A 22,289-nucleotide genomic window follows, 5' to 3' on the forward strand; every position below is an offset into this window, starting at 1 on the left:
TATTTTTGTGCCAGTACCATTCTGTTTTGATGACTATAGATAGCCTAAAGTCTGGTAATGTGATACCTCCTGATTTGCATTTGTGAGTAATGTATTGGCCATCTGAGTTTTTTTTTCAGATTCCATGTAAAACGAAGTACTTTTATTTCAAGCATTTTAAATTATGACAATGGTGCTTTTGTAGGAATTGCATTAAATCTGCACATTGCTCTGGGCAGTATGGACATTTTAACAATGTTGATCCTTCCCAACCATGAGTATGGTATGTTTTTCCATCTGTTAACATCTTCAGGTATTTATTTTCTCAGAGTTTCATAATTATACTTATAGACATTTTTCACATCCTTTGTTAGGTAAATCCCCAGATGTTTCACGTTCTTTGGCACTACTGTTGAACATGTTTTCAGCTTGACTATTGTTGGTATATATAAAAGCTACTGATTTGTAAGTATTGATTTTGTATACTGAGATGCTGCTGTATTCCTTGATCACGTCTAAGTGTTCTATAGTAGAGTTCCTGGGGTTTTAAGGTATAGGATCCTATCACCTGTGAAGAGTGAGAGTTTGTTCTCCTCTGCCCCCATTTAAATAGACTTGATTTCCTTCTGTTGAATTATTGCAAACACTAAAATTTCCTTTACTATGTTGAATAGCAGTGGAAACAATGGGCATCCTTGCCTAGATCCGGATCTGAGTGGAAATGTTTCCAGTTTTACTCCATTCACTATGACATTGGCTGTGGGTTTGCTGTGTATTGTCTCTATCAGTTTAAGAAATGACCCATTTAAACTGATTTTCTTAGGTGTTCTGATCATGAAAAGATGCTGGATATTATGAGAAGTTTTTTCTGCATCAATTTAAAGACTCATATGGTCTTTGTTTTTTATTTTATTTATGTGATTCATTACGCTTATAGATTTACAATGTTGGACTGGACCAACCTTGTAACCCTGGAATAAAACCAACTTGGTTATGGTATATAATTTTGTTTTTTATTTTGTACTTTATAAATTTTATTAAATAATGAGAATTAACTTTATTATCTTATATATAGTCTTTGAACTGTTTACCCAGATGTACTTTTTTCCCCATAAAGAATAAAATAGGTGAAAAGTGAACTTAGCAAAAAGAACCTTCAGTACAGGAAACTAAAAAGAAGAAACTTGACATGCTTTTAAGTACATATAACTTTTCTTCCCCTTAATATACATCCATTCCCCACCTCCAGAAGAAACTATATTTGAATAAAATCCGTTATTTGATAATGAAGGAAAGATACAAACATGATTATATATATTCATAGCTCTCAAAATCTGTATCCTGGCCAACAGAAGTGATCTGTAAAACTACTGATTTGTCCTAGCACATAAGAACATAGACATTTTATACAGTAAGACATCTACCTTTCTTTAGTGAGGGTCTATTTCTGTTGGTGACATCAAAGTTGTATAAGACATTGGTGTGAGGAATAATTTCTGAAACAGTGTCTATTATGGGTTATTGGAATTTGGGTTACACCAACTTAGAAGCAAAAATGGGAAACTGCATTCTTGAGACAAGATTTGGGTAACATTTCTTAATAGGTAATACAAATGCTCTTAAACATACCTCTAGCAAGTCTAAGAACATACTTTCTTATGATGCTTATCTTTTCTGATACATCTTTATATTAAAATGAAGGCAATGAAAGAAGGAATGTTTCCAGAACCCTGTTATTCAATACAGACTTTGTTTTATAAGCTGTAAGAATAGTGTGGAAAAACAATAAACTTGGGTTTTTTTAATTTAAAACCAAAGTGTTAAGTACCTATTTGTAAGATAAGAACATCACATTTTATGTTTTACAGTTAAGTGGCATAGGACTTTAAAAAAGGAAAATAATTATGATGTCAGAATTATTCAGTATTATTACTTACTTTTACATGAGAAACCCTGACCCCTTTCCATACACATAATATCTTTTAAAATGGAAACCAGGAAGATTGAGAAGGGCCACAGAATGTACAGCTACTAAATGAGAACAAAGGCCACTATTTCAGAAAACATTCCTGCTGTGTTAACCATGGTCTTAACAGAATTTTTTATAAAGTAGCAATGAATTGGCCTTCATTTTTCTCTGGCTTTTTTGATTTTGCTTTTTACTCAACATCTTAGTTTTATTTCCTTTCATGATGGGTTGGATACAGTATCACAATGAAATCCTGTATAATGATTATAACATTAATGATATTAGTCACAACCTAGTAACCAAAGGTTCTGTTCTTGAATATGCCTCAAAACAATTTTAAAAAAGTCTCCCATGTTATATATAGTTTAGAAAATAAATTCTTGCCCCTTCTGCAGCCAATGCTGTCTCAGAGATTGGATGGAGTAGGCCATTTGGTAAAGTCCAAAGCTCATGGCAGTGCATGTGAAAACCTGCTCTGGAAAGGGTAACTTAAAGTGCTTTGTCTTATTTTAGCTTATGGTCCATATTTTGTTGATGAGAGGCAGGAACACACAGGGCTATGAGGCTTTGGTTTTATTTTTTGTCTCCCCTCTCCTCCTTTCAACTGGAATATGAAGAGACATGTATTCCCAGAACTCATTTTTTCTTTTCTAGGAGTTAATTTGCATTCTACTGACCTTGGTTTTCTTTAAGCCATTAAGGAAATGATTCATTTCACCCCAGAAATTATATACCAAACATGAGAAGTGCATTCTCCAGGCCATGTCCAGGAAGACAGGTGAATGTTTTTGTTTAAAAAAATTACTGAAAATTGGTCCTGCTACATTATAATTTTCAAAAGTCACAATTTCTGCATGAGAATGAAATGATATGGGAATACTGGCATGGACACTCTCGTGTGGGCACCATAGATGAAGCTTCCATTACAGATCTCTGACTTAAGTTATTCAAAGGCCTTGCCTCAAATGTAACAAAAATTATTTAAAGAGCTTTCCTTTCCTTTCCAAACAGGTGGTAAAGTTTTCTTGCTGCCTTGGAGTCCCAGGATAAAACTAGTTGGGGATTGAGCTTTCCTTTCCTTTCCAAACAGGTGGTAAAGTTTCTTTGCTGCCTTGGAGTCCCAGGATAAAACTAGTTGGGGATTCTAGATAATATGAGGTTACTGAATTTCTTCTACTATAGGCACTATTGTCAGGATATGAGAAAAAAAAATCATGGACATAAAAGGGGCCTAGAATGGCGCCTGTAGCTCAAAAGAGTAGGGCACCAGCCCCATATGCTGGAGGTGGTAGGTTCAAAACCAGTCCTGGCGAAAAACTGCAAAAAAAAAAAAAAAAAAGGCCTAAAAATTTTCAAGTAAGATTGATTTACAAGAAACTTGAAGACAATCAGCACTGTCAATACAATCCCAGTTGTATCATCAGCCATTTCAAAATGTTGTGCTGTCAAAGAAAGTATATTTTACATCTCTAGTTATTACAAAATTGTTTTAATCTGGTAGATACAAAACACCTCATCAGTATCTGCAATGTTCTTTAAGAAGAAGTGGTTAATTCAGGCAGCTCTTACTAAAACCTTAAGCAAAGCTGCTGGAACTGAGACACTGAAATTTTTCCCTTAGAGACTGTACAATGTTTTGTTGTTTGGGAGACAACCCCCACCACAGATAATCACTCAGTTTGTCAGAATCAGTACATGATGTCAGATATGGGGAAGCTCCAGTTTGCTGTTTATTGGCTTTTTTGGTGAGCACGGACTGTTTGCAGAGTAAGACATGTTGCTGCTGACTTTATCCAAAAAGCCAGTGCGCATCATCTTCAAGTCAGATTTCTTTCTGAAGTTATGAGACAGCTCCAGCTCTGACTCATCTCCTTCTGACATTATTTACACATAGTCATCTTCATCTCCTACAGCCTCTTTGAAATTGGAAAAATAGTTCTGTGTGGCTATTTGGGCATTTAAGGACAAGCTTCTATTTACTACCAGAACTTTCTGTGAGTCTTGGAGCGTGAGATCAAAGAGTTTCTTAGTGCCCTGTTGACATGAGTCAGCAGGACCCAGCAGCAAGTTCTGGTGACTCTCACACCTTGAACTTTGCTGTTAGAGACAGCAACTGCTGTTTTTCCGGGTTACTAGGGTAGTTCATGGAGTCCATTGACTTGTTTATCAAGATTGAGGAAGATGACTAGGACCTGTTATAGGGCTGATATTTAGAACTGATTCTTTTCCGACCCACGGAGTTGTAAAGATGGCCCTGACACAAGTTCTCCTTGTTGGTCTGACTATCACACTGCACCGTTGCACAGAGCCCAGCAGAGGGTCGGAGTTTTGCAGGGAAGGCACAGAGCAAGCTGTGGACAATTGTCTGGGAGTACTTTTTGTACCGGTCTCTAAAGTGGGATATCTTGACCTCAAGTCTTGCTCTGGCTGGGGAGAGTAGTGGGCAGACAGACATCTGCCAAATCTCCATTACTATAGGTTGAATGCAGGAGCCAACCCTTGCTATGCTGTTGGTCCTGGGAAAGTGATGAGGACCTGAGGAGGGAAGAATCTCCAGGGCTGGCCCAGTCATCCTTCTGAATTTTAAGGGGAGTCTCTGAATATAATCTGGTCAAACAGTTGGGAACATTCAGCAATTCTGGCACCAGTGGCAGGCCTTCCTTGCCTGTTCTCTTCTAAGATAGCTGGCAGATCTCTGTGCGTGGACTTAGGATGCTGGCTGACTGGTGGCTGTTCCAACTCTGGACTTCTCACTTATAAAAGCTGATTTGCCTTCTTGGTCTTCTTGCAGTACTGCCGAGCCATCATGAAAACCCTGCTTTCTGTCTTATCTGCAGCCTCCATCCCGAGGTCAGGGTTTTCTGGGTCTGTTTGGGACAGACTGCTGTCAGCCAAGTCATAAGGAAGGTCCACAGGAGGCATCTCACTGGCCATGGAGAGCCGGTTAAGACTCAAAAATGAGCCTTCTCTAGAAATCAGGTCTTCGAAAGGGTAGTTGACCTGGCTTGCTCTGATGCCCCTGCTTTTCCCTGGTGTAGGGAAAACCTGGCTTTCAGGCAGTGACAGTGCAGATATGGAGTAAGTTGTGTGCCGGCCCAGCTCTGGGGAGCTCCAAGCGTGCAGCCCATCTTATACATCACCTTTGCTTACAGGAAATATGGCGAGGAGACGGTCTCCAGCCTTGTCTTCATTTTTCTTGATGTAATTTTCCAGGTCATTCCAGATTTCATCCACTTCCTCAGACAGTTTATCAGATACAGGCTTATCAGCAGCAGACAAGTCACAGCTGGAAGAGGTGTGCAGCAGGCTCAGATAATCCTTATCAGAGGCACCCTGCAGGGAAGGCTGCTCTTCACTAAACTGGAGGCTGTCCTGGGAAATGAAGGGCCTTAGACTGTCACAACACACAAAGTCGTCTTCCAGACCCAAAAAGGTGTTCTTTTTTGGACGTTTTAGGCTGCCACACTGGAAATCCAGTGGTGGTGGCTCTGAGAGCCCTATAGTGTCATAGATGTTTTCCTCAACCACATGGAGTTCATGTGTGCTTTGGCTGGATGCCTCCTGACCTATGAGAGCTCTGTCTTTTGGGGTGAGAAGAAAGCTCTTACGGTGGCCAGCTTGCCTCTTTGAGAAGGCTAGCTCTGGAGTGCTCTTGGGGGGAATGGAATCCCTAATGGATCTAGGGGGCATGGATTCAGCTTCTCTCTTAGCCACCATTAGTTTTAAGGCCACATAACTTATGTTATCTCAGACATGGTCTATATCATCAACAGTTAATTCTGTAGATGACCCAAAGGGGGTCATCCCCTCCTGTTCTTCCATCTTGGGGATGTTCTGCAGCTCCCTCTGGGGGTTATATTGAGAGCCATGGCTGTTCCTAATTCTTACTTCAGGAGGGCATGTTTTGCTCTCACCAGCACTGCTGGCCTGCCTGACAATCCTGTGACCAGAGCTGGGCATCTCCATGGACTCGATCTGTCCCATATACCAGCTGCAAGGATGACTCGAGGTGCTTTCTTCATGCAGCCTGGCAGAGTTCAAATCTGAGGAGGAGAAGGATGGCACAATCATCTAATAATCATCTTCATCACCTCATCCTCCTGTGGGGGTCAGTGGCCAGGAAACAAGGCTTACCTGATCTGGTGATCTGTCCAGAGGTTTCTGGCATTTCCACTCCCTCGAAACATGCTGATCACAGCAGAGCTGCTCGGCTGACTGTTCCTCTGGGTCAGAGATGGAGGTGCTGAAGTCAGCTGGGGAGATCCTTCCTCTCTAGAAACCTTTTGGATGTCTTGTGTTGTTTCACTGGTATTCAAAACTTTATGTGATCATGAGAAAGGTTCAGATTTTCTTCTCAGCTGACAAGGAGTACAACTCTCTTTAGAGCCACAAAGAGCTTTGGTCTCCACCTCGGGGCTGCTTGCTTAGCCTTAGACAGAATCTTTGCCACATGATTCTCCAGGATCCACTTCCCACAGGTGCAGCACCCACAGGTTCTTGTCTTGCTGGGATTTAGCCTGAACCATGTGCTGCACCTTGGGGTTCTTGTAGTGGAAGATGCTAAAACTGAGCAGCTCCTTGGGGATCACCTCCAGAAGCATGAGGTTGCTGCACAGGATGTCATCTCTCTTCTTTGTGATGAGAAACAGCTTGTCAAAAAGGAAGAGCATCCGCTCATTCTTAGCTATGGAAGGTCCTTGGATATGGAAGGTCCTCTCGAGTACCCGTTCCCCATAGCTTGTCAGGTCTAGCCCCTTCCAGTTAGTGAGCAAACTCTGTATCTCCTGTAACCAGATCGTTTGCTCATGTTTCCACTTCATGTCATTGATGTGCCAGGCTACTCACTGCATTGTGTCTATAGCATCAAGCACCACCTTGTAGCCTTCTGTGTCCTTATTAAGGTGATTTTCTATTTTGTGCAGAAGTAGATGATATTTGAGAATCTGCTGAACTCGTTTCAAGAGATAGGACCCCAGAGGCAATGAATGTTTCAGAGTTTCCTGATGTTCCCTGCAGAATTTGGCCTGCATATTGTTCCTCATGCACTCTGTCAGCACAGAGACTGATCTCTGATAGTTAGTGCAATACTGCATATGAATGTGGAACTCTTCACTCTTGAACACAGAACATTCTGCTATGGCCACAGAATAATTTTCACAGTTTTCCAAATCTTGCAGAAGTTCACTATTGAAGTGATAGATATCCTGTATATTTCCAAAAAGGGCTAATCTTTCTTCAGTCCCCAGGGGAAGTTTCATTTGGTCCCTGATAGAGTTAAGGTAATCCTTTCATTGCCTTACTCAAACAACACCCAAGACGGGGAACAGGAGAGAATAGAGATGCCAAGATCCTATAATTTTTTAATTTGATTCTCCTCAGGTTTTGTATCAAGTTTATTTTATAATTTTTTAGTATTTATTTTTATCCATATTAAATCATAACTGTGTACATCAATGCATTTATGGGGTATAGTGTACTAATTTGATTTATAATGTGAAATGCTTATATCAAACTGATTAACACATCCATCACCTCATTTACTTATTTGTTGAGATAAGTCCGTTATAGTCTTCTTTTACTAGTTTTGAAATTTACCATTGCGTTATTCACATTAGATGAGGTTCCCTCAAATATCCTCTCTCCTCCCAACCTCTCCCCTCCTCTACCTGTCCTTCTCTTCCATCCTACTTTCTGGACTATAGTTATTTTACCATTTGGATAAATGTATAGGTGATTATATATTGATTTTATAACAGTAATGTGTACATTGGATACGTTTTTTTCCATTTTTGAGATACTTTACTAAGAAGAATATGTTCCAGCTCCATCCAGGTAAACATAAAAGATGTGAAGTCTCCACTTTTTAATGGCCACATAGTATTCCATGATATATATATATATATATATATATCTCTCAACTTGTTAATCCATTCATGGGTTGATGGGAATGGGCATTTGGGTTGCTCTCAGTTATGAATTGGGATCTATAAATATTCTGGTGCAAATGTCTTTGTCGTAAAATGATTTTTGGTCATCTGGGTGTATACCTAGTAGAGGAATTGTAGGATCAAACTGTAGGTTTACATTTAGTTCCTTGAGTATTCTTCAATCTTCTCTCCAAAAAAGGCACATTACCTTGCATTCCCACCAGCAGTGTATCAGTGTTCCCTTCTCTACTCATCCACCCCAACATATGTATTTTTTGGATTTTGTGATGCAGGCTAATCTTACTGGAATTTAATGATATCTCAAAGTAGTTTTGATTTGCATGTCTTTGAAGATTAATTTTTTTCTTGTATTTGTAGGCCATGTGCCTGTCTTCTTCAGAGAAGTTTCTGTTCATGTCTCTTGCCCACATAAAAATGGGGTTATTTATTCTTTTCTTATTGATTAGTTTGAGTTCTTTGTGGATTCTGATTATCAGACCTTTACTGGAAGCATAACCTGAAAAAATCTCCAATTCTGAAGGTTGTCTGTAATTTTATTGATGAGTTATTGAATTCTATTAACTAGAATATTATTGAATATTTTGCATTGATATTCATTAATAATATTTGTCTATTATTTTCTTTCTTTGTTGGGTCCTTTCCTGGTTTGGGGATCAGGGGGACATTTGCCTCATTTCTTTGTGGGCAAGAGATATGAATAGAAGCTTTTCTGAAGAAGACAGGCACATGGCCTACAAACACATGAAAAATGCTCATCATCTTTAATCATCAGAGAAATGCAAATCAAAACCACTTTGAAATATCATCTAACTCCAGTAAGATTAGTCCACATAACAAAATCCCAAAACTACAGATATTGGTGTGGATGCAGAGAGAAAGGAACACTGCTATACTGCTGGTGTGAATGCAAACTAATACAGCCTTTTTGGAGAGAAGTTTGAAGGATACTCCAGGAACTAAAAGTAGAACTACCGTTCGATCTGCAATTCCTCTACTAGGTATATACCCAGATGATAAAAATTCATTTTAAACAAAGACATTTGCACCAGAATGTTCATTGCACCCCAATTCATAATTTTCAAGTCATAGAAGCAGCTCAAGTACCCACCGACTCATGAATGGATTAACAAATTGTGGTATATGTATAGCCATTAAAAAGTTGGAGACGTCACATCTTTTATGTTTACCTTGATGGAGCTGGAACATATTCTTCTTAGTTTAATACCTTAAGAATGGAAGAAAACGTATTCAATGACTCAATACTACTATGAAATCAATATATCATCACCTACACATTCATAGGAATGGTGAAACATAATTAGAGCCCCAAAAGAAGGAGGGAAGTAGAGGGAGAGGGTGGGGGGGGAGGCCGGGAGGAGGGAGGATATTTGGTGGGCCTCACCTAATGTGCATAAGGCGTGGTACATTTCAAAACTATTACAAATAGAGTATAAATGTCTTACCCCTACAAATAAGCAAGCAAGGTGATGGATGTGCTAATTAGTTCAATGTAAACATTCCACATTGTATATCAAATCAGCACATTATACAGTACATTATAAATGCATTAATGTACACAGTTATAATTTAATAAGGAAAAAAAATAAGGGGGCCATGTGCTCACTTTGGCAGCACATGTACTAATATTGGAATAATACCGAGAAGATTATCACAACCCCTGCACAAGGATGACATGCAAATTCATGAATCATTCCGTATTTTTCTGTGAAGAAAAAAAATATTTTATCGTAAGGACATATGAATTAATAATCTCCAAGATGTGGAAACAACCTAAATGCTCATCAACACAGAAATGGATAAACAAACTCTGGTATTTGTATACCATGGAATACTATTCAGCCACAAAAGATGGCTAAATTAATCTGGGTGGATTTGAAACACATTCCTCTCAGTACAGTATCACAAGAATGGAAAAGTCAATATCCAGTGTGCTCAATACTCATATGAAGTCAGTAGATGACTTAATTCATTACTATAGAGGAAGAAAACCCATTTCAATTTAAATTTGAGAGAGGGAAAATGAGGAAGGGGGACTTAGGATACTCCTACTTAATGAACACAATGTATGGCTGTATGGCGCACTTTTGGGGTGAAGGACATAACTATAGGAGGGACTCTACCTATCAAATTCAAATATTGTGACTGGATTGTTTATACCCTTATATTAATCCAAAATAAAGAAAGAAAAGGGACAAATGCCACTATCTACTTGCCAAAGAGACCTGGTCCTGTCTTCCTGAATTTTTACCCTTAGTCAGGGCTTCATTGTTTTGCTAGCATTCAGTCCTTGTGAGATCGGGATCCTGAAGGTTTCACCATATTTCTTAGATAGCACCCTTCAACTGGAAGGCACAAAGTGGCTTTCCCAGGAGTGTGGGAACCATTCAACTAAGCCAAAGAATGGCTGCCAAGCTTAGCAGGTGCTCCAGAGCTGGCTGTGCCCTAGGACCCTGCATACTGTTCTTCCCTGGTAGCCTTACTTCAGTGGCAGTGCCCAGATAGTAAACAAGCTGATGGGAGTTCTATCCCAACCAGTGATTCAATCCTGGCTGCAGGATATTGTTCAAGTTCACTTGCTCCCTTAAGCCCTTCCAAGGCAGCTTCAGTGAGCTCTTCAGCACAACAAAGAACAAAAAAAAATTAGAGAATGGGACTTCCTGCTCTCTAGGCCTCCACTGCCACAGGGCTGGCAGGCCTCTGCCCACACCCAAGAACTTGCTTTTTGTGCCCATCTTCCACTGCTCCTTACCTCCTTGCTGGCTCCTGGAGTGCCCTACTGCTTAACAGTGCCCCTGGAGTGATGTTTCTGGGCAAGACACCACAGCCAGTGGTGGCTAGTGTCCTCTATCCCCTCTCTCACCATGAGTGGCTACTAAGGAGATGTGTCTCGTAATTCATCTTGCTATGCCCTCCTATTTTCTTTTACTTTTCATTTTTTTGAGGCAAAATCTCATTCTTTCCCCCTGGGTAGAGTGCTGTGGCATCATAGTTTATAGCAACCTCAAACTCTTGGGCTTGAGAAATCCTCTTGCCTCAGCCTCCTAAATAGCAGGGATTATAGGCATGTACCACCAAACCTGGCTATTGTTTCTATTTTTAGTAAAGACAGGGTCTCACTCTTGCTCAGGGTGGTCTTAAACTCCTGAGCTAAGGAAATACACCCACCTCGATCTCCCAGGGTGCTAGTATTATAGGTATGAGCCACTGTGCCAGGCCCCACTCTTTGTTTTTCAACCATTTTATCCTTTATAAAAAATGCTGCTGTCTTTTTTTCTGTTTTCTATTTATGTGCTCTTTTTGTTCTCCTTTTGGTAATAGTGTGCATGCACACACACAAACACACATACTCACACACTCCTATTCTTTTTTTTTTTTTTTTTAGTTTTGGAGATTCATTGAAGGTACAAAAATTTAGGTTACAGTGATTGTGTTCATTAGGTGAAGTCCCTCTTATAATTGTTTTCCATCCTCAGGAGGTGTGCCATACACCATGAACACCATCCTCCTCCCTCCTCCCCTCTCCCTATTCCCTCATTCCCCTACCCTCCGCCTTGTATTATATCATCTACTACCTTTATATTAGAATTGAGTACATGGCTTCCTCCTTCTCAATTCTTGTGATGCTTTGCTAAGAAGAATGTGTTTCAGCTGAATCCAAGTTAATACAAAAGATATAAAGTATTATTTTTTCTTGCCTTTTGAGAATGATTAAGTCTTCTCTGTCATCGTAGTGGATTAAAAGTTACAGATAATTTTTTATTAGTAGTTATTATATACTTGTTGTGTATTTAAATTTATAATTTCTATCAAATTCTAGAATTTAAAATAATTGAAAATGCTCTCAGTTTATCTCTATCTCCTCATGTTGCAATAATCTGTGACTTAAGTTTAAACCTGTTATGAATTATTTAACATTCCTGAAACTTACTACAACTTTTAATGGCTTTGCTATTTACCATTATTTCTTATATTCAATTTTATTCTTTTTTTATTTTTTTATTGTTGGGGATTCATTGAAGATACAAAGAACCAGGTTACATTGATTGGTTATGTCATATAAAGACCCTCCTTCTTGAATTTTTGCTTTCAAGTAATTATTTTACTCAAAGGATATTTGTGTGTCTGAAAATGTCTGTAATCTATTTTTGTGTTTCAATGCTATATTGTTTAGATACTTATTCTAAATTCAAAATGGTTTCTTGCACAAAAAAAAAAGTAAATATTTGATGCCATAGCCCTCTGGCAACCTGTGCTACTTGTGGAAAGTGAAACGTCAAATGAATTTTCATTCCATTTGTATATAAGCTATTTTTATTCTCCTTAGATTTTTTCTCTATCATTCCTAAATTTAATAAAGAAATGTCTTGGTATGGGATTACCTCTTAATCTGATTAAGATAGCCTTTATTGGGTGGCACTTGTGGCTCAAGGAGTAGGGCACCAGCCCCATATGCCGAGGGTGGTGGGTTCAAACCCAGCCCTGGCCCAAAAACTGCAAAAAAACCCCAAAAATACCCTTTATTTCTTTCTCTTGTCTAATTGTTCTGGGCAGGACTTCTTCTAGAATTGATAAGTAAATTCATCAAAGTATTAGATTACTAGATGTAATAATTGTACATCAATTAGTAACATTTCTATATACTAATAAGTGTCAAGCTAAGAGTCAAATCAAAGATTCAATAACATTTACAATAGCTACAACAAAAATAAAATACATAGGAATATATTTAATCAGGTAGATGAAAGATATCTACAAGGAAAATTATAAAACTCTGATGAAAGCAATAGGAAATGACATTTTTATTACTATAAGTTTATGATGAATCTTGAAGTTAGAACATGTAAGTCATTAAACTTCATTCTTTTTCTGAGTTGTTTTTGCTGGTCTTTATCCTTTGTATTTCAATACACATTTTATAATCAGCTTAACAATTCATACAAGAATTCCTGCTGAACTTTTTTCCTTGTAAGTTTCTTTTATCAATAGCAAAATATTAAGAAGGTACAAGTGTTTTAGGTTACATGGATCAGTTTTGTAATCCTTGAGTCCAAATTATAGGTGTGCCCATTACTCAAAGTGTTCATTATATCTATTAAGTAGGTTATGCTTCTCTTCTCTCCCCCTCATTGTTGATTTCTACTGAATTTGCTTCCATTTGTGCACATGTGTGTTCTTCAGTTAGTTCCAATTTAATAATGATTACATGTGGTGTTTGTTTCTCCACTCTTAAGATGCTTTGCTTAGGAAAATGGTCTTCAGTTCCACTCAAATTGTTGTAAAAAGGTATTAATTCATCCTTTCTCATGGCTGAGTAGTACTCTATGGTATATATATATCACATTTTACTTATTCAATCATGAACTGATGGATACCTGAGTTGATTCCATATCACATATGATACAACTGACCATTTGAAAGTATAATTCAGGAGTTTTTATATGCTAATGGAGCTGTGCAAAAATTATTTGTGAAAACAGCATTCCAGCACATTTTCATCACTCCAAAGCTTATACTCACTACCAGTCACTTCTAATATCCTCCTCCCTTGCCCCTATAAAACACTAATCTACTTTATGTCGATATAGATTTTCCTATTATGAGAGACACTAGAAAAATTTTGAGATATATGAAATTTAATAAATGCAAAATCATTTGGATTACTATATTTTCTAAAAATAATCACCACAACATTCTAACATACTCCTGCATTCTTATAAACGATTTTTGAAAACACATTTTCCACTAATTTACTTCAAATGCTATATTTCCACGTTTGTAAGTGTGAGTGGCTTTTTCAAGGCTAGAGAACCTTTTCTACACAGTGAGTAACAGGTAATAATCACATGGGGTCAGGTCAGAATTGTAGGGTGGATGAGTCATGAGTTTAACCTCTGTACAGTTTAGGAACTGAATGGTGATGTTGGTTGTATGAGAGGATTGTCATGGTGCAAGATGGTTCCCCTCAGTCCTGCCCTTTGTCACTGTTCTTGAAGCTTCCTGGGAACTTTTGGTAGGCATACTGTTGTTTATCACTGAACAGTAGCAGCCTTCTGTTCCTCCAGAGGAACAACTACAACACAATTACTTTTAAAGAAGAACATTGCCACTGTTTTCTTTCCAACACTTCACTTTTGTTGGGGGATTTTTATCAGGAAAAAAGTTGACACTGTTGACTAACACTCTTTGGATCACACTGGTAAATTCAGGTTTCTTCGTCAGTAACAATGTGAGAAATACATCTAGACTTGTCTATGACCAGCATTTATTTACACTGTTCAACCTGAATGCACTTTTGCTCATCTGTCAAAGGGTGAGGCACCCATTGGCATGAAACTTTCCTGACTCACATATAAGCATGCAAGATTTTGGATACTGCTGCAATCCAATCTGTACTGACATTTCAATGTCCTTAAATGTCTCTCAATTCTTTTTGTGAACTATTTTTTTCCCACAGTGGCATTATTTTCCTCAGTCACTGAAGTTACTGGACACTCACTCCTCTCCTTGTCTTTAGTGATGTTCAGCCTCTTCTAAATTCTTGAAGCCACCAAAAAATTGTCATGAAGGAAGGAGTAATGTCCCCAAAGGATCATTGAAACTCTCACAGCTTTAAGACTACTACAAACCACTTTTAAAATAATAGAAAATCATAAATTAAAGTGCTCTCTTTTAGCTCCATAGCTGAGGCAAACTGAGTGCCCTGTGGACAGAAACAAATGAAGTCCTCCCAGCAATACCAATAAATCAAGCAAGCTGAAACTTGCATAAGTGAATCAGAAAAGACACTGCCTTATTTCTTGGAAGTAAAATAATGGACCACAGCATCCTGTTTCAAAGATTACATAGTAATCTTCATATATGCATTTCATAGAAATGGAATCACATAATATGTGGCTTTTAAAATCTATATCCTTTACTTAGCACAATATTTTCAAGGCTTATCCATGTTATAGCATGCATTAGTATTACATTTAATCTTTTTAAATTTCAAAATATTAAGGGGATATAATTTTTTTGTTACATGGCTTGAGTCACAGCTATGAATATGCACATCACACAAATAGTGTTCATTGTTCCCAATATATGTGATGTTGTCCCTCCCCTGTGCTTGATTTCCAATGACTTTTACTTCCCTCTATGAACTTGTATACCTATGAATGAAGTCCTATTTATTAATTAGTATATGTGATGTTTCTTTTTTCATTCCTGAAATATTTTCCATAGGATAATGGTCTTCAATTTTTTTTTCCAAATTGCTGCAAAATACATTATTAATTCACGCTATTTTATGGTTGAGAAGCATTCCATGGTCTACATACACCACATTTTGTTAATCTACTCATGAATTGATGGGGACTTTGGTTGATTCCAGATCTTTGCAATTGTGAATTGTGCTACAATAACCATTTGAGTGTGGGTATCTTTTTTATAAAATGGCTTATTTAGGTTAGGGTAGATACGCAGTAGGTGGATTTCTAAATTGAATGGTTCTTTGAAGAATTAGGTGATGTCTCACTGTGGTTTTAATTTCCATTTCCTTGATTAGTGAGTTTGAGTATTTTCCCCCATTTTCAATGTCCAGTTGTCTATCTGCTTTTGAAAAGATTCTTTTCATATCTTTTCCCCACTTTTTAGTGTGGTTGCTTTCTTCTTCTTTTCTGGTTTGTTCAAGTTCTTTGAAAATTATGGATATTAGCCCTTGATCAGGTGTGTACATTGTGAATATTTTCTCACATTCTATAGGTTATCTATTAACTCTGTTGATTATTATATTAGCAGTGCAGAAGATTTTAGTTTAATCTAGTCCCATTTATTTATTTTTATTGTTGCTGGAATTGTCATTGGGTCTTAGTCTTAGTCATAAAATCTTTTCCTAGACTAATATTTTTTCATTTTTTTTGAAGGCAAGGTTTCGCTGTGGCTCAGACTGGTCTTGAACCTGTGAGCTCAGGCAATCCACTCACCTTGGCCTCCCAAGTGCTGGGATTACAGGCATGAGCCACCACACCCGGCCCTAGACTAATATCTTAAAGAATTTTCCTACATTTTCTTCTACAATTTTTGTGGATTCATGCCTTACATTTTATCTTTAATATCTGTTGAATAATTATTTTGTGAGTGGTAAGAGATTGGGATTCTGTTTCATTCTTCTGTACATAGCTCTCCAAGTTTCTAAGCGCAATTTATTGAATAGAGCTTTTTATGCCAATGTTGTCTGCTTTGTCTGCTTTATCAAAGATGAGTTGGGAGTAGGTAGATGGTTTTATATCTGGGTTTTCTATTATGTTCCATTGGTCTATGCCTTGTTTGGTGAACTAATACCATATTGTTTTGGTTATTATATCCTTGTAGTATAGTTTGAAGGCTGGTAATGTGATGCCTGCAGATTTGTTCTTTTTTTGTCAGGATTGTTTTGGCTATTCAGGCTCTTTTCTGATTCCAAACAAAGAGTGGAATTGTTCTTTCTAGATCTGTAAAGTATGCCATTGGTATTCTTACATAAATTACGTAGAATCTTTAAGTCACTTTGGGTAGCACGGACATTTTAGCAACATTGGGTCTAACGAGACAATGGGCATGATATGTTGTCCTATTTTTGTCATCTGTGATTAGTTTTCTCTGTGTTTCATACTTTCCCTTGTAGATATCTTTTATTTCATTGATTAAGTACATTTCTAGGTATTTTTATTTTCTTTGTAGCTATTATAAATGGTATTGAGTCTTTGATTTGTTATTGGTATATAGGAATACTGCTGATTCATGTGCATTTATCTTATATTCTGAGAATTTGCTGAGATCATTTTTAAAATGCAGGAATCTCTTGATGGAGTATTTGGGGTTTTCTACATAAAAAATCATATTATCAGCAAACAGAGTCATTTGACCTCATATTTCCCAATTTGGGTACACTTGCTTTGGCTAGGTCTTCCAACACTGTGTTGAATATAAGTGGTGACAGAGGGAATTTTTATCTTTTTACACTTCAGTTCTTAGGGAGAATGCATTCAACTTTTCCCCATCCTCATTCATTATGATGTTGGCTGTTTGTCTGTCACATATAGCTTTCATAATTTTGAGATACAGTCCTTCTATTCCTAGGTTTTTTGTATCATGAACAGATGCTGAATCTTAGTAAATACTTTTCTTGCATTTATTGAGATAAACTTATGATTTTTATTTTTGCTTCTCTGTGGTGAATCACATTTATATTGAACCAACCTTAAATCCACGAGATTAAGTCCACTTGACATGGTAGATAATTTTTTACATATGCTGTATTTTGTTAGCTATTATTTTACTGAGAAATTTTTCATCTATATTTATAGAATGTATTTGTCTGTAGTTTCTTTTCTTGTTGTGTCCTTTCCTGGCTTTGATATAAAGTTGATATCTGCTTCAAAGAATGAGTTAGGGGAGGATTCTCTTCTTTTCAATGTTTTGAAATAATTTCTGCAGTATAGGTACTAGTTTTTCTTCATAGGTCAGGTAGGATTGAGCTGTAATTTCATCTTATCTGGGGCTTTTTCTATTAGGATAATTTTTATCATTACTTCAGTTTTCCTGCTCTTTATTCCTGTTCAGGATTTCTATTTCTTCCTGGTTAAGTCCTGAAAAGTTCTGTGTATCCAGGAACTTGGCTATTTCCACTGTGTTTTCTAGTTTATGCAGATAGAGATTTTTGTAGTATTCATGAATGATGTTTTCTATTTCTGTGCTATCTGTTGTAATATCTTCTTTTTCATTTCTGATTAAACTTATTTGTGTCCTTTCTCTTCTATCCCTGGTTAATCTAGCAAGAGGTCTGTCACTTTTATTTATCTTTTCAAGGAACTATCTTTTTCTTTCACTGGCATTTTATATATTTTTTGTTTGCTGTCCCTTTAATTTAGTTCTGCTCTTACCTTTGTTATTTGTCTTCTTTTGCTAGTTTTGTTTTTTTTCTCTTCTTTTTCTAATACCTCGAGATGTGATATTAACTTGTTAATTTGTGATATTTATGACTTTTTAATGTGGGTATTTAGGGCTATACATTTTCCCCTTAGGAACACTTTTGCTGAATGCTATAGATTTTGATAGCTTGTGTCTCATTTGTCATTCACATCAAGGGATCTTTTGATTTACTTTCAAATTTTATTATTGAGTCACTAATCATTTAGCAGCAGGTTGTTTAATTTTATACTTTGTGTAAAATTGAGCAATACTCTGGAATTGATTTCTAGTTTATTCTGTTATGGCCTTATGGTATTATATTGATTTTTTAAAATTTGATGCATTTTACTTTGTATGTCAGCTGTTGCTTATGTCCAGCTGCTTGTAGAATTTTCTTCATATTGAAAAGGAAATATTTGGCTATGTTGATTATTGTGTGTCTTGGAGATATTTCTTTTGCTTTCCAGTGTTCAAGAATCGTGTTGTATCTGGATGTCTGGATCTCTGGTGATACCAATGACATTTTCCCCAATAATACCTTTGAATAGATTTTCCACACCTTTAGCTCTTCTCATTCAAAAATATCTATAATTCATGTGTTAGTTCACTTTGGGTAATCCTGTATTTGTCTAAGTGATTGGTCTGCTTTTTTTGTTCTCTTCTCTGCCTCTTTAAAAGACTGGGTTAGCTTGAGAGCCTCGAATTCAAGTTCTGGGATTCTTTTCTCTCTCTAAACAATAGATTTAACCTATTGTTGAAGGTTTCTGCTGTGTTTTGAAATTCCCTGAATGATTCTTTCATTTATTTAAGTTCTACTATAGTCTTCCTTATATTGTCTACCTCTTTAGTGATGTTTTCATTACTTTCCTGGGATTTATTTGGCTTTTTTTTTTTTCTTTTTTGGTGTTTTTAGCTTTCTCTTTAGTTTCATGCATCTTATTTACCATTCATATTCTATATTCCATTTCTGTAATTTTGACAATTTCCTTCTGGTTGTAGTTCACAACTGTATCTCCATTGTGAATCTTTGTGGGTATGGAGCCTTTTTTTTTCATGTTGCCAGGGTTTTTTGCTTTTTTTTTTTTTTCCTCATCTGTAACCTCTTTTTTCCACTCAGGGCTAATAGATTTGTAGGCCACTTATTCTTTGCTGGGAACTCTTCTACTCAATTAGTATAAGGGGAGGTACGTAGGTGCTACTATTTTACTATTGTCGAATGTTGCTACAGTAGGGGAAGGGCATGTGTAGTAGAAGCCTGTGATGCAGCTACTGTGAATGCCACTGCTTAAGACTATGCTGGCTGATCTTTTTCCAGGTGTTAGGTATTTTGGCAAATAGTTGTAGGAACTTTGATTTGGGAGGTGGATTACTCTCTCCAAAGAGGCTGGTGTTGTGCCCCCCCATAAAGGTGACAATGGCAGCTGTGTGGGGCTGTCTAAGCAGTGGTCATGTATTTCTTCTGGGCTGTGGGAATTTGCGCAATGCAGGTCTCAGTGTACTGGCAGGTTGAGGCTGAGGGTTCCCTGGCAGTGCATGGAATTTAGAGCAATTCTGCCAACTCTGCTGTGGTGGTGAGGCCTCTGAGGTGAGGGATCCAGATGTAATGCTGGAATATCAAATATGGTGTGTCTCAGGCCTGGTGGAAGCTCTGGAATTACAGAGGCAGAGCCTCCAACTATGGCGTGAGCATCTCAAAGCCAATGCAATGAAGAAACCAAAAACAAGGATTCTGACCTGGGTCTCAGAGCTAGTAGCAGGGCCTTGTAGTTGGAAGGCTGATTCCCACCTGGAGGTCTGAGTCAGGGTTGAGCAGGTGGTGGGTTGTTTCACAGGCTTGGTGACTATGTGGATTCTAGGTCCATGTGGGTAGATGTTAGTTACGGTGGCCCAGGGAACACAGAATTCTCCCTTCCCCAGAACCCACTGAGTCAGTTACCCAAAGCCACACAGGTGAAAGCCTGTAGCTTTCCAGTCAACTTGTGTGCTTTGATCTTATTGCATTGTACAGGAGATTTTCTTGTCTTCCAGCACAGAATATGGCTTAGAGAAGCCTCTGTTTAGTATTCTCTTCCTAATTCCAGTGCAGGTGGTATGAAGGCCACCACTGAAAAACTCAGTGTTGTGCCACCCTGGCACCATGCACGTGAAAGCACAGGATAGCTTTAATTGCAGAAAGCTGTAATGTACTGCCATCCAATCCCTGCCATGCCTGTTGTTCAGTGTATTGAGTCCACACAGACTTTTGGGAGGTCCATATTCTGTGAAGGTAGAGGCTTGTAGGCGGAGGGAGCCCTCTCACAACTTGGCCACAGTGCCTGTGATGTGAGTGTCATACCGCAATGTTTTCTTTATCTTCCTAATCTTCTCAACTTGTGGAAGGCTCCCAAAAATTACCTTCAATTTTGTTGAATGTATCACCCAGTTATTCTCCTTTACTCCAAGTGTCCCACATTGTTTCTTTAGAACTTCAAATTGCTCCTTTTAAGAAGAGCTATCTTTAAGTAGGCATCTGCCTACAATTTATAGTATTTTCCTTGAGTGTGACATGCTCATGGGCTGCTTCGACTTTGCCAACTTTCTCTGTACTTTTTGAATGAATTATTTTGTAAGCCTGACATGATTCTGTTTCAACTGGTATCTTTCTCTTTGATCCCACAGGTACCAAGCTTCTCTTGAGGTCTCCTGTTGATGATGACTTGAGGACAGTCTTCCAGTATCAGCAGCCTGACCCCACACCAGCTCCCACTGGTGGCCATGAGGGTAACTTTCCACAGGTGGAGAGGTGCACTGGTAACTGGATTCATGCTAGCTGTCTTCCTGGAGATGGTGGTGTGTCCTGATTCTGGCATCACAAGGTGGAAATGGTAGTGTGCAATTGTGGTGCATGGCTGGAGCCAGGGTTTGGTGGCAGGCAGCCTCATGTGGTTCCACTGGATTGTTCAGCATTGCATCCACCCTACAGACTGGAGTCCCCAAGACACTGGCAGCAGCCATCCTGACAGACTCCAAGCCTTTTAGGGTTTGATTTTTAGTGAAATTTTGCTTCTTATTCTTCTGTTCTTCAACTTCTTCCCATTGAATCTCCAGTAGGTTCTGGCAATTGTCCCTCCGAATTACACCTGAGCCCAGTTTTTTGTCAACTAAAACTTATCCTTTTTTCAGAGACAGTTTGGCAACTGCTATCTCTAATCAGCTATGTTGATCATAGTCCATTCATTTAATTTTATTGCCAAATAACATTACACTTTATGAATACACCACATTTTGTTTATTCATTCATCAGTTGAATAACATTTGGATCATTCTCACTTTGAGCTGTTATAAATAATGCTGCTATAAAGGTATTTTCAATTTTCTTGAGTTTATACATAGGAGTGAAATCATTGTATCATATATCATCTGGTAACTTTGTACTTAAATTTGTAGAACTGCCAAATATTTTTCAACATGGCTGCACAATTTTATGTAGCCATGATCAATGTGTGAGGGATCTAAATTCTTCACATCATCACAAAAAATTGTTTGTGAATTTTTTTGATTATATTCCCCTTAATGATTATGAAAAGATATTTTATTGTGGTTTTTATTTTTACTTCTCTAATAACCAATATCTTGTCAAGTGTTTATTGGTCATTTTTATATCTTCTTCGTAGAACTTCTGTATATTTACTTACAAAAGGTATCAATGTATAGTTTTCTGTACTTCTTATTTCTTTATGTAATTCCAAGACCAGGGTAATACTGGACTAAAAAGAATATCTGAAGAAATATTTCTTTCTCTTCTACATTTTGTGAAGATTTGTGAAGGACTGGCAGTAATTATTTAATTGTTTACTAGAACACAAAATTGAAGTTATCTTATGTAATTTCCTTTATAAGGAAAGTTGATACTAACTCAACTTTTTAACTTGTCTATTGAGTAAATCTTGTCAGTCTTCTTTACTTGTCCACCATAACCCTGTCCAATTTTTTTTTTCCTTGAAACAGTTTTGGTGATTTTTGTCATCCTCACGAGTTTGTTCATGTTATATAGGTTGTTTAGTTTTTGGTTTATAATTGTTTACTGTATTCTCTTCTAATGCCTTTTATTTTTGTCTAAGTGATAGCTTTCTTTTGCTTCTGATTTTAGCATTTTGAGTCCCCACTCTTTTTTTCTTGGTCAATCTAGCTAAAGATTTTTCAACTTTGTCTTTTCAAAGACTCATGTTTCATTTCCTTGATTTTCTCTGTGTTTTTCTTTCTAATCTCTATTTCACTTAATTCCACTGTAATCTTTATTTATCTTTATTTAATTTGGTATCATTTTTTAGTTTCCTAATGTGGAATGTAAGTTTATTGCTTTAAGGTCTACTTTTTACCATGTAGGAATTAATTTACAACTAAAAATTTGGCTTACCACAACCTTTACAATGTGTCTCACACTTTGGTATATTTTATTTTTC

General features: G+C 37.4%; 1 non-coding gene and 1 pseudogene across 1 annotated transcript; one reads left to right on the top strand and one right to left on the bottom strand.

Moving 5' to 3' along the window:
• Positions 1 to 3,524: 3,524 nt before the first annotated feature.
• LOC100962015 lies at positions 3,525 to 20,651 on the bottom strand (annotated as a pseudogene).
• Positions 9,513 to 9,619, top strand: LOC111721963. Its single transcript, XR_002770941.1, has one exon. It is a non-coding gene; the product is annotated as a U6 spliceosomal RNA (small nuclear RNA).
• Positions 20,652 to 22,289: the final 1,638 nt, after the last annotated feature.

The sequence above is a fragment of the Otolemur garnettii genome, unplaced genomic scaffold (assembly GCF_000181295.1).
Source record: "Otolemur garnettii isolate 467f Iridium unplaced genomic scaffold, OtoGar3 scaffold00206, whole genome shotgun sequence".
NCBI classification, from domain to species: domain Eukaryota; kingdom Metazoa; phylum Chordata; class Mammalia; order Primates; family Galagidae; genus Otolemur; species Otolemur garnettii.